Source organism: Phacochoerus africanus, chromosome 3, assembly GCF_016906955.1.
Source record: "Phacochoerus africanus isolate WHEZ1 chromosome 3, ROS_Pafr_v1, whole genome shotgun sequence".
NCBI classification, from domain to species: domain Eukaryota; kingdom Metazoa; phylum Chordata; class Mammalia; order Artiodactyla; family Suidae; genus Phacochoerus; species Phacochoerus africanus.
In genome coordinates, this window is record NC_062546.1 from 128830341 (window position 1) to 128842991 (window position 12651).

The window sequence follows — 12651 nt, forward strand, 5'->3', positions numbered from 1 at the left end:
GTATAAATCTAAGAAGATTCTATTAAAAGGAAAAGCACACATGCGATTAAATACATCTTTTATTAAAGTTTAATATTTAAGGAGTTCCCATGATGGCTCAGCGGAAATGAATCTTACTAGTATATGTGAGGAAACAGGTTCGATCCCTGGCCCTGCTCAGTGAGTTAAGGATCCAGCATTGCCGTGAGCTGTGGATTAGGTCACAGATGTGGTTCAAATCTGGCGTTGTTGTGGCTGTGGTGTAGGCCGGCAGCTGCAGCTCCTATTCGACCCCTAGATAGGGAACCTCAATATGCCTCAGGTGCAGCCCTAAAAAAAAACAAAAAAAAAAGTATAACATTTAAAAGTTCCCAGATCATAAATGTATAGCTTTATGAACTTTCACTGAAATATAAATATTTCATTGAAATATAACTTTCAATGTTAACCCATGTCAACAAATAGGATATTCCTAGCACCCCATTGTCATTACTCCTCCCCTAATTCCCTATTCCTCAAGGCAACCACCATTCTGACTTCAAACACAATGCAACATTTTATCCTGTTCTGAACTTTTTGTAAAGGTAACTGCACAAGGTGTACTCTTTGTGTATGGATTTCTTCACTCAATACTATGTTTGTGAGATTCACCCACATTGTTGCTTGTAGTTGTAGCACATTCATTCTCATTGTTTCACAGTATTAATATATCACAATTCATTCATCCTTTGTATGATTGACGGGCACCTGGATAGTATTATTGTACATTATAATAACATTGTGATGAACACTCTAGTCTATGACTTTTGTTAAAGTGATGTCCATATGTCTTTTGGGCGTATGCCTAGGACTGCAATTATTTTGGTCATATATTGAGCTTTAACAAATATTAACACAAAGTTCCAAAATGGTCAGGCCAGTTTATATTTTCGCCATCAGTATATGGCAGGTCTGAATATACCATGCCATTATTAATATTTGTTGTCAGGTGTGGATTTTTTCTTTGTTGATTTGTTTGGTTTTGAATTAAACTATTCTGCTGGGTGTAAAGTGGTATATCACTGTGCTTTTCTTCTCTATTTTCCTAAAAGTTAGTAAGGCTAGCCTTTAGGACATCATCATTTTTGAAGGATTTAATCAAAGTTTTATTTATTATCCTATTGTGTTTGTATTTTATTTATTGATGTACAGATTGTCAGTGTGTATATTCTTTAGGTCCTCTGTTGTATATATTCATTGAAAACTTCTACTTTCATTTTATGGATTGTTTTCTCATTATCTTCAAAATCTAATATTTTTAATTGATATTTTAATGTCACATCAATAACCAAGAATTTATTTTTCTAAGAAAATAGAGGTGATGAAGAAGTATGGCCTTGACCCACTGAGAAGACTAAATTACCAAGCTTAATAGATTTGTTAGAAATTAATAATATGTCTTTTAATTTTACTATCTCTCAGTTTTCTCATATGGTGGAAATAAGTATTTGTTTTATACAAAATCTTCCATAATTTTAAGTTGCCTAGGCTAGCAAAAGGAAAAGGAAGTAGGAGAAAGTAATAAATGTTAATTTGTGATGCAAAGTAGCTTTACTTGTCAAAACATACTCGAGTTGGTCTTTTAAGCAGCTGCGCCTTGATATGACTTTCAATAGAACGATGCTTTGTAAAGTTCTGTAGTAATAGAAATTGTGTTAAAATCCACTGGGAAAAACAATTACATGGCAGTATACAGAACAAAGAGGAAAGAGTTCAGTAAATAATTGGAGCAAGCCACCCAACTTTCACATTCTTTCAAGAACAAATCACGTCTAGTAAATGTTTGATTAATCACACTATCAGCAACATCACCTTCAAAAGCAAAATATGCAAAGACAATATCGCACCGTAGTTTTTGTACAGGGTAGTAGAAAGATGTGGTGTGTGATAGGGAAAGAAGGCTTACTTTGACATCAAGCAGACTTGAGTTTAAATCTCAAAAAAATCTCACTTACTAGCTAAAAAATTTAGGAAAAATTATTTGATGTCCCTGAACTCATTTTTTATCCTAAATGGGGCTAGTACCTTATAGTTGTGTGAGAACTAAAAATAATTAATTGATAATTCCTGACACATAGTGGGTACCCAATAAATGGTAACAAATTTATCTATTTAGGGGAGTTCCCATCGTGGCGCAGTGGTTAACGAATCCGACTAGGAACCATGAGGTTGCGGGTTTGGTCCCTGGCCTGGCGTTGCTGTGAGCTGTGGTGTAGGTTGCAGAAGCGGCTTGGATCCCGCATTGCTGTGGCTCTGGTGTAGGCTGGCGGCTACAGCTCCGATTCGACCCCTAGCCTGGGAACCTCTATATGCCACGGGAGCGGCCCAAGAAATGGCAAAAAGACAAAAAAAAAAAAATTATCTATTTATCTATTTTTCAAAGGAAAGTCAGAATTTTGAAAATTGACTATAATTGTGATCACATAAAAAGTTATTTAAATGGTCAATAAAGTGAGCATTAATATAGATTATCTCTTTTAGTATTTGGGAATATTTTTAAAGGGTAAATTTACAAACTTTTTACTGATTACCAAGCCTTTTAGTATTCTTGAACTGTGGAATACTTGTCAAATAGGTAGAAAACAATGGATAGATTGATTTGGCTAGAAAATTCAGGCACAACTAGAGAATGTTCATTTTTAACACTCCAAAGAGAAGTCATTTAATTAGATTAATATAGTCACTATTTCCTTTTGAAGTAAGCTTGAACTTAATTACCTAGATCCAGAGGTCCAGTTTCTGAGCCCATTAACAAACTCTATCCCTCTCATGTCTCAGACCGAAATAGGAGTCCCATATCTCCCTGAACTCTCACCAGTTTTGGTAACAAGTAGTGATCCAGGTCATCCCTTTGGTCTTGAAATACCCTTGCAAATTATATCAATGTATTTGTGTTATTTCCATACCACCAAACATTCCATACCACCAAACATGTCTGTGTCAAGGCTGTGGGAAGCTACGTTACCCTTCACAATTCTTCCTGTGGGAGAATTATACCTCCCTACCCTGTTGAACTCATATGTGGTCTGTCTCTTGCTTTGGCAAATAAAATGTGAAGTGACATGTGTCACTTATGGGATGAATCTGTAAGAGTACATCCTCTTTCCCCTGTCCCTAGATTGTGGAAGTGTGTGTTAGGTCAGAGCCTCCATCAGCCTGGGTCCCTATCTGACAACTGAGCTGATCCCACTGCCAGCTTCCACTGGAGTGTGGAGCACAACTAAGAAATAAAGTCTGTTGTTTTAACCTGCTAATATTGTAAGTTGTTTGTTTCCATAGCCTAACTTCACCCATCCTGATGGAATTCACAAGAAAGAGAAAGAGAGAAAGAGCAAGAGAGAGAGAGAAAAAAAGAAAGAAAGAAAAAGAAAGAAAGAAACAAAGAAAGAAAGAAAGAAAGAAAGAAAGAAAGAAAGAAAGAAAGAAAGAAAGAAAGAAGAAAGAAAGGAAGGAAGGAAGGAAGGAAGGAAGGAAGGAAGGAAGGAAGGAAGGAAGGGAGGGAAGGAGGGAGGGAGGAAGGAAGAGGAAGGGAGGAAGGGAAGGAAGGAGGGAAGGGAGAGAAAAAGTATATAACACAAAACTGTGCTCTGTAAAATACCAGGTTTTGAAAGGAGATCTTTAAAGATCTTTTGTGTTCCCTCTATGCCCACCTTGGTAAGAGTTTTTATCATGATGTTGGATTTTGTCAAATGCATCAGTTGAGTTGATCATGTGGTTTTTGACTTTTGTTAATGTGGTGTATGATGTTGATTGATTTGCCTATGTTGAATCCTTGTGAACTTGGGATGAATCCCATTTGGTCATGGTGAATGATCTTTTTTATATGTTGCTGGATTTTGATGGCTAAAATTTTGTAAATCAAAACTACGTTGAAGGGAAGTTCCCATCATGGCTCAGCAATATACAAATACAACTCAGATCCATGAGGATGAAGGTTCGATCCCTGGCCTTGCTCAGTGTGTTAAGGATCTGACTTTTCCGTGAGCTGTGGTATAGGTCACAGATGCAGCTCATATCACAAGTTGCTGTGGCTCTGGCCTGGGCTAGCGGCTACAGCTCCAATTCAATCCCAGCATCGGAACATCCATATGCCAAGGGTGCGGCCCTGAATAGACCAAAAAAAAAAAAAAAGAAAAACTACATTAAGGTACCACCTCACACAAGTCAGAATGGCCATCATTAGTAAGTCTACAAATAACAAATGCTGAAGGGGGTGTGGAGAAGAGGGAACCCTTCTCTACTGTTGGTGGGAATGTAAATTGGTAAAACCACAATGGAAAACAGTATGGAGATACCTTAGAAAATTAAATATAGAACTACCATATGATCCAGCAATCTCACTCCTGGGCATATATCCAGACAAAGCATTCACTGAAAAAGATACATGCACCCCTATGTTCATTGCAGTGCTATTCACAATAGCCAAGACATGGAAACAACCTGAATGTCCAACGATAGATGAATGCATTAAGACGATGTGGTACATATACACAATGGAATACTACTCAGCCATAAAAAAGAAAATCATGCCATTTGCACCAACATGGATGGATCTAGACACTCTCATACTAAATGAAGTTAAGTTAGAAGAAAGACAAATACCATATAATACCATTTATCTGGAATCTAATATATGGCACAAAAGAACCTATCTATAGAAAAGAAACAAACTCACAGACATTGGAGAACAGACTTGAGGTTGCCAAGAAGCAGGGGGAAGGAGTGGGAAGGACTGGGGGTTTGGGGTTAGTAGATGCGAACTGCTGCATTTGGAGTAGATAAGCAATGAGATCCTGCTGTATAGCCCAAGGAACCATATCTGATCACTTGTGATGGAACATGATGGAGGATAATGTGAAAAAAAATGTGCATATGTATAACTGGGTCATTTTGCTGTATTGCAGAAATTGGTAGAATATAGCAAATCAATTATAAAAAAATTAATACCAAAAAAAAAAAAGGCATGTCTAAATTCAATAAGGTACAGAAAGAAAGCTTTCTCAAGTATCCCTGATAAGACACTGTGGCTCTCTAGTCAGTCTCCTTAATAATGGCACTTTCTTAATAACAAATATTCTACTAACTATTGGTGGGAACATTTATAAAGGAAAATTATACATAAAGTGAAAAAATTTAGAAAATATCTATGATTTCCACTTTAGAAAATATTTTTAACAAGCTTGACAAAGGAGTTCTTTGAAACTTTAGAAATAACTTTCTTTAGAGTAATGTTGGGATAATAATGATGAACAAAACAACTAATATTTACTACACAAGTTAAAATTAAGAATTGCCTATCACAGGGTTCCCGTCATGGCGCAGAGGAAATATATCCGACTAGGAACCATGTGGTTGGGGGTTCGATCCCTGGCCTGGATCATGGGTTAAGGATCTGGCATTGTCGTGAGCTGTGGTATAGGTTGCAGACAAGGATCAGATCCTGCGTTGCTGTGGCTGTGGTGTAGGCTGGCAGTTGTAGCTCTGATTCGACCCCTAGCCTGGGAACCCCCCCATGCCATGGGTGCAGCCCTAAAAAGAAAAAAAAAAAAAAAAGAATTGCCTATCCCTAGAGCAATAATCATTCTGACAATGAAAAACCACCGTTTACTACAAAAGAGTGTGAGAATCTTTCTCTAGTGCCATCTAGGCCCTATACACACCAAAACAAACCATAGATTTGATAAAATTTGCTTTGGAGAAATATAAATAAAACATAAAACATTCTTCTGAAAGCAGGTTATTTTTACTTTAAAATTACCATGATCAACAGTGTTCCATTGCATACAAATCCCTCACCATACAATAATAAATCAGGCCTTTCTACATTCTAGAAAATAGCTTTGTCAGTGACCATAGCTCAGGGTAGACCATAATTATTCATAGAAAAAGTTCTTTCAGTGACTTTTGTCCAGTTTCCTCAAAAATACCCAATGTTTTCCCTCTCTCCTGAAAGGGTTATGGCCACATTCTGTCAATTCACCTTCAGCCAGGAATGCATCCCATAAATAAAGAAGAGCATAATGAAATATTGAGATGGTAACAACATAAAGTTGTAGGAAATAAAAGGTAATCCAGGTTAGCAAAAGCTTAGGAAATTTCTATAAATTAACAGGGGAACAAAAAGCTAGAAAATGCTGTAGCAGAGGCTGATAGTGGTCCTACAATATGCATTGTTCCCATTTTCTTCAGTAACAGAACATCCACCTCAAATAAAATCTGAATGTCCCAGACTTCCTTGCATGTAGGGGTGGCCATGTGTCTAAGTTCTGGGCAATGGCTCATTGCTGGCAGTGGAGTGAACAACTTCCAGAAGTATCTTTAAAGGGAGTAAGCAGACTTTTCTTGAGAACAGAGGAGCAACAAAACAGGAGGAGCCAGGGTCCCTCTCACTGTGGAAAGATAGATCATCTCAGAGCTGCCTATGTTCTCATGAGAGAAAAGTAAATTTCTGTCTTTTTTTAAGCCTCTGTTATTTAGTGTTTCCTGAGCCTAATCCTAAATAGTACATACTCTGGACTGAATTTTGACCCTCAAAAAAAAATCATATGTTGAAACACTAACCCTCAAAATTAAAGTATTTGGAAATAGGTTCCATAGGTGATAATTAAGGTTGAATGGAGACAAGGGTAGGATCCTAATCCAATAGAACTGATGTCCTTAAAAGAAGAGGAAGAGGAGTTCCCGTCATGGCGCAGTGGTTAACAAATCCGACTAGGAACCATGAGGTTGTGGGTTCGGTCCCTGCCCTTGCTCACTGGGTTAATGATCCGGCGTTGCCGTGAGCTGTGGTGTAGGTTGCAGACGCGGCTCGGATCCCGCGTTGCTGTGGCTCTGGGGTAGGCTGGTGGCTGCAGCTCCGATTAGACTCCTAACCTGGGAACCTCCATATGCCTTGGGAGCGGCCCAAGAAATAGCTAAAAAGACAAAAAAAAAAAAAAAAGAAGAAGAAGAAGAGGAAGAGGTGCTAGAGTCAGATTTGCTCTCCCTCTCTCCCCATGGCCCCTCCCCAGGTAAGGCATGTGAGGACTTAATACTTAACATGAAGGCAGCCTTCTGCAAGCCAAGAAGAAAATTCTCATCAGAAACCAACTCTGAAAGCATCTTAGGAGTTCCTTTGTGGCACATCAAGTTAAGGTTTCTGCATTGTCACTGCAGCTTCTTGGGCCACTGCTGTGTTTCAGGTTCTATCCCTGGCCCAAGAACTTCCACATGCCACAGGCATGGCCAAAAAAAGGAAAAGGAAAGAAATCAACTCTGAAAGCACCTTAATCTTGGACTTTCTAGCCCTCAAAACTATAAAAATATAAATTTCTATTGTATAAGCCACCCAGTCTATGGTATTTTGTTGTAGTAGCCTGAGTTGACTAAGCCAGTCCAGATAGTACAAAATCACTATGACCAAGGATTTGCATGCCTTATTAAGGAATTTATTTATTTGTTTATTTTTACTTCCCCCAATACATTTTTTTTCTACTATACAGCATGGTGACCCAGTTACACATACATGTACACATTCCTTTTTTCACATTATCATGCTCCATCATAAGTGACTAGGCATAGTTCCAAGTGCTACACAGCAGGATCTCATTTCTAATTCATTCCAAAGGCAATAGTCTGCGTCTATTAACCACAAGCTCCCCATCCATCACAATCCCTCCCCCTCCCCTTTGGCAAACACAAGTCTATTCTCCAAGTCCATGATTTTCTTTTCTATGGAAAGGTTCACTTGTGCTGTATATTAGATACCAGATATGAGTGATATCATATGATATTTGTCTTTCTCTTTCCGACTTACTTCACTTGGTATTAGAGTCTCTAGTTCCATCCATGTTGCTGCAAAGGGCATGATTTTGTCCTTTTTATGGCTGAGTAGTATTCCATTGTGTGTATATTACCACATCTTCCTAATCCAATCATCTGTTGATGGACATTTGGGTTTTTTCCATGTCTTGGCTATTGCAAATAGTGCTGCAATGAACATACGGGTGCATGTGTCTTTTTTTGTTTTTTTTGTCTTTTTGCTATTTCTTTGGGCCGCTCCCATGGCATATGGAGGCTCCCAGGCTAGGGGTCGAATTGGAGCTGTAGCCACTGGCCTACGCCAGAGCCACAGCAACACGGGATCCGAGCCGCGTCTGCAACCCACACCACAGCTCAGGGCAACGCCAGATCAGTTAACCCACTGAGCAAGGGCAGGGACCGAACCCGCAACCCCATGGTTCCTAGTCGGATTCGTTAACCACTGCGCCACGACGGGAACTCCCGCATGTGTCTTTTGTAAGGAAACTTTTGTCTAGATACGTGCCCAAGAGTGGGATTGCTGGGTCATATGGTAGTTCTACATATAGTTTTCTAAGGTACCTCTATACTGTTCTCCGTAGTGGTTGTACCAGTGTCCATTCCCACCAACAGTGCAGGAGGGTTCCAGTTTTCTCCACACCCCCTTCAGCATTTGTTATTTGTGGACTTATTAGTGATGGCCATTTTGACTGGTGTGAGGTGGTATCTCGTGGTAGTTTTGATTTGCATTTCTCTAATAATCAGTGCTGTTAAGGATTGTTTCATAAGCTTGTTGGCCATCCGGTCCTATCTTCCTTGGAGAAATGTCTATTCAGATCTTTTGCCCATTTTTCCATTGGGTTGTTGGCTGTTTTGCTATCGAGTTTATGTCGTTTGTATATTTTAGAGATTAAGCCCTTGTCAGTTGCATCATTTGAAACTATTTTCTCCCATTCTGTAAGTTGTCCTTTTGGTTTCTTTTTGGTTTCCTTTGCTGTGCAAAAGCTTATCAGTTTGATTAGGTCCCATTGGTTTATTTTTACTTTTATTTCTGTTGCTTTGGGAGACTGACCCAAGAAAACTTTTGTAAGGTTAATGTCAGAGAATGTTTTGCCTATGTTCTCTTCTAGGAGTTTGATGGTGTCTTGTCTTATATTTAAGTCTTTAAGCCATTTTGAGTTTATTTTCATGCATGGTGCAAGGGTGTGTTCTAGTTTCATAGATTTGCATGCAGCTGTCCAGGTTTCCCAGAAGTACATCCTGAAAAGACTTTCCGATTTTATATTTTTGCATCCTTTGTCAAAGATTAATTGATTGTAGGTGTCTGGGTTTATTTCTGGCTTCTCTATTCTGTTCCATTGATCAGTATGTCTGTTTTGGTAGCTGTGCCACACTGTCTTGACTGTGGCTTTGTAATATTGCCTGAAGTCTGGAGAGTTATGCCTCCTGCTTGGTTTTTGTTGCTCAGAATTTCTTTGGCAATTCTGGGTGTTTTGTGGTTCCATATAAATTTTTGGATTGTTTGTTCTAGTTCTGTGAAAAATGGCCTGGGTAATTTGATAGGGATTTCATTGAATCTGTAGATTTCTTTGGGTAATTATGGCCATTTTTATATTAATTTTTCCAACCCAGGAGCATGGAATATCTTTCTATTTCCTTACAGCTTCTTTAATTTCCTTGATTAATGTTTTATAGTTCTCAGCATATAAGTCTTTACCTCTTTGGTCAGGTGTATTCCCAGGTATTTGATTTTTTGGGGGGTGCACTTTTAAAAGGCATTGTATTTTTGTATTTCTTTTCTAATATTTCATTGTTAGTATACAAAAATGTGACTGATTTCTGAATGTTAATCTTATACCCTGCTACTTTCCTGAATTTGTTGATCAGTTTAAGTAGTTTTTGGGTTGAGTCCTTAAGGTTTTCTATATATAGTATCATGTCATCTGCATACAGTGACAGTTTTACCTCTTCTCTTCCAATTTGGATACCTTTTATTTCTTTTGTTTGTCTGATTGCTGTGGCTAGGACTTTCAGCACTGTGTTGAATAACAGTGGTGAGGTGGACATCCTTGTCTTATTCCAGATTTTAGTGAAAAGGCTTTCAGCCTTTCCCCATTGAGTATTATATTTGCTGTGGGTTTGTCATAAATGACTTTTATTATGTTAAGGTATGTGCCCTCTATACCCACTTTGGTAAGAGTTTTTATCATGAGTGGATGTTGTACTTTGTCAAATGGTTTTTCTGCATCTATTGAGATGATCATGTGGTTTTTGACTTTTCTTTTGTTATGTGGTGTATGAAGTTGATTGATTTGCATACGTTAAACCATCCTTGTGAACCTGGGCCTTATTAAAGAAATTAGATGTTACTAAACAGAGATGTTGGATGGCAGAGATGAAAATGATCAGGGTAGGAGTTCCTGTTGTGGATCAGTGGTAACAAACTAGACTAGTGTCCATGAGGATGCGGGGTTGGATCCCTAGCCTCTACCCAGCATTGCCAGGAACTGTGGTATAAGTCGCAGATACAGCTCAAATCTGGTGTGGCTGTGACTGTGGCATAGGCCTGCAGCTGCAGCTCCAATTTGACCCCTGGGAATTTCCACATGCTGTGAGTGCAGCCCTCCCCCCCCCCCAAAAAAAAGAAAATGATCAGGTGATCAAGGTAGTGCATTCAGAGAATGAATATAACAGTGACCAAAGGAAAGGCTGAAGTCGATAAGAATGCTATGAGGTGATAAGACCCATGTTGTATGAAATTTCATTTAGTAGATGAGGAACAAAATGGGACCTGAAATATTCTTCTCAAATCCATAACACTCTTCTCAAAAAGTCAATTTCAAGAGCCATGACACTCTTCAACATAAAGTCCGAAAGAATCGAGGAATTTTAATTAAAAAAGATAACTCAACAATAATAATCAGAGATTTTTAATGTCCCATGTACAATAATTGATAGGACAAATAGGCAGAAAGTGAAGAAGGAAATAGAATAGTTGGACAACACTGTCAACAACCAAGACCTAAATAGACGTTTATAGAACACATCACCCATTTTTTTCACCCATGCCAAACTATCTTCTCTCAATATTTGTACAATGTGGAAAGTTGTTCATTAATGTTCTTTGAGGGCTGTCTGCCCATATGCAAACTCTAACCAGTAAAACTTTATGGATGTAAATCCAGGAGAAAATATTTTGATTTTATTTTCCTTCATGATCAATTTTCATAATATGGATTATTCACACTTTGTTTTCAGTATGCTTCTCCAAGATACTGAGCTTGTTTCAGAGTATTTGTATCTGGCTGCCTGGTAATACTTACGAATAAAATGCAGACGTTTTAATATTAGCTCAGATCAGACATAATGAGAAAGACAAAACTCTTCTGAATAAAAATAATCCTGAATCTCCGTATATGTGAAAACTGGCTTGCCTGCTGCTCAATATTTAGTATGCTATTGATCTCTCCATTTGTGAGCGGAATTGAGAATCAAAGTACAATAAAATCATCCTCCAAAAGAACCACAAATATGTTTCAAAGCTTATTAAACATTCTAAAACAATTTAAGTATTAGACATATGCTGGTATGCTTGATTTTAAGTAAATATGTATTGTTAATAAATATTATTACATTTGTAATATTTTTGATTAGTTCTTCTAAGACATCTATTGATTGTATCAACCTGTCAAATATTTACCAATTGTGTCTTGTTTAATCCTCATACTAATAATATGAAGTATCATTATAGCCATTTTACGGATTAGAAATTGAAGTTCAAAAAAATTAAGTCAACATCTTCCTAGGTTACTTAGCTATTAACTAACCAAGCCAGGATGTATCTTAGAACTAACTCCACTACTTTTTAATTTTCTGTTATAAGATATTGTAGAAAGCACTGCAAATATACAAATTACAATTGTTGGATATAAAAATAACAACTTTCTTTTTTTTTTTTTCAGAATGTGAATGGAAACTGAGAGTGACTATAATTATCCAGGTAATTGAGTAGCTTGAAATATACTAATTCCAATGAAAAGGAGTAACTGCTCCAAATGATTAAAATTAGTCATCAAATTTAGAGAGTATTTCTAATTATTTAATTCTGCTTTACTTTGCCTACATGGACCAAGCCTAATTTACAAGCTAACGCTTCTTGTTTTAAGTCATGATTTTTTAAATGTATGTTTGTAATTACAAAGAGTTGACTTTAGAAGTCAACTTTAAAAGGCTTCAATTTCCCTTAAGTTTGTTGAACTCACAAATTAACAGTCTGATGCCTCCTCTTTTGAAGATTTAATATTCCGATTAACTTTTTTTAAAGGTCATACCTGCAGCATATGGAAGTTCCCAGTCTAGGTGTCGAATTGGAGCTATAGCTGTCAGCCTATACCACAGCCACAGCAATGGCATATCCAAGCCATCTCTGCAACCTACACCACAGCTCATGGCAACACCAGATCCTCAACCCACTGAGGAGGGCCAGGGATCGAACCCACAACCTCATGGATACTAGTCAGGTTTGTTTCCACTGAGCCACAACAAGAATACTCAATTAACTATTTTAAAATAATCTCAAACCTTATGGTCATGGGAATATCCCAAGTGTTTTTATACCTTTAAAAAGTACCAGAAACTCTCGGAGTTCCCATCGTGGCACAGTGGTTAATGAATCTGACTAGGAACCATGAGGTTGAGGGTTGGATCCCTGGCCTTGCTCAGTGGGTTAAGGATCTGGCGTTGCCCTGAGCTGTGGTGTAGGTTGCAAACACGACTCAGATCCTGCGTTGCTGTGGCTCTGGTTTAGGCTGGTGGCTGCAGCTCCGATTCAACCCCCTAGCCTGGGAACATCCA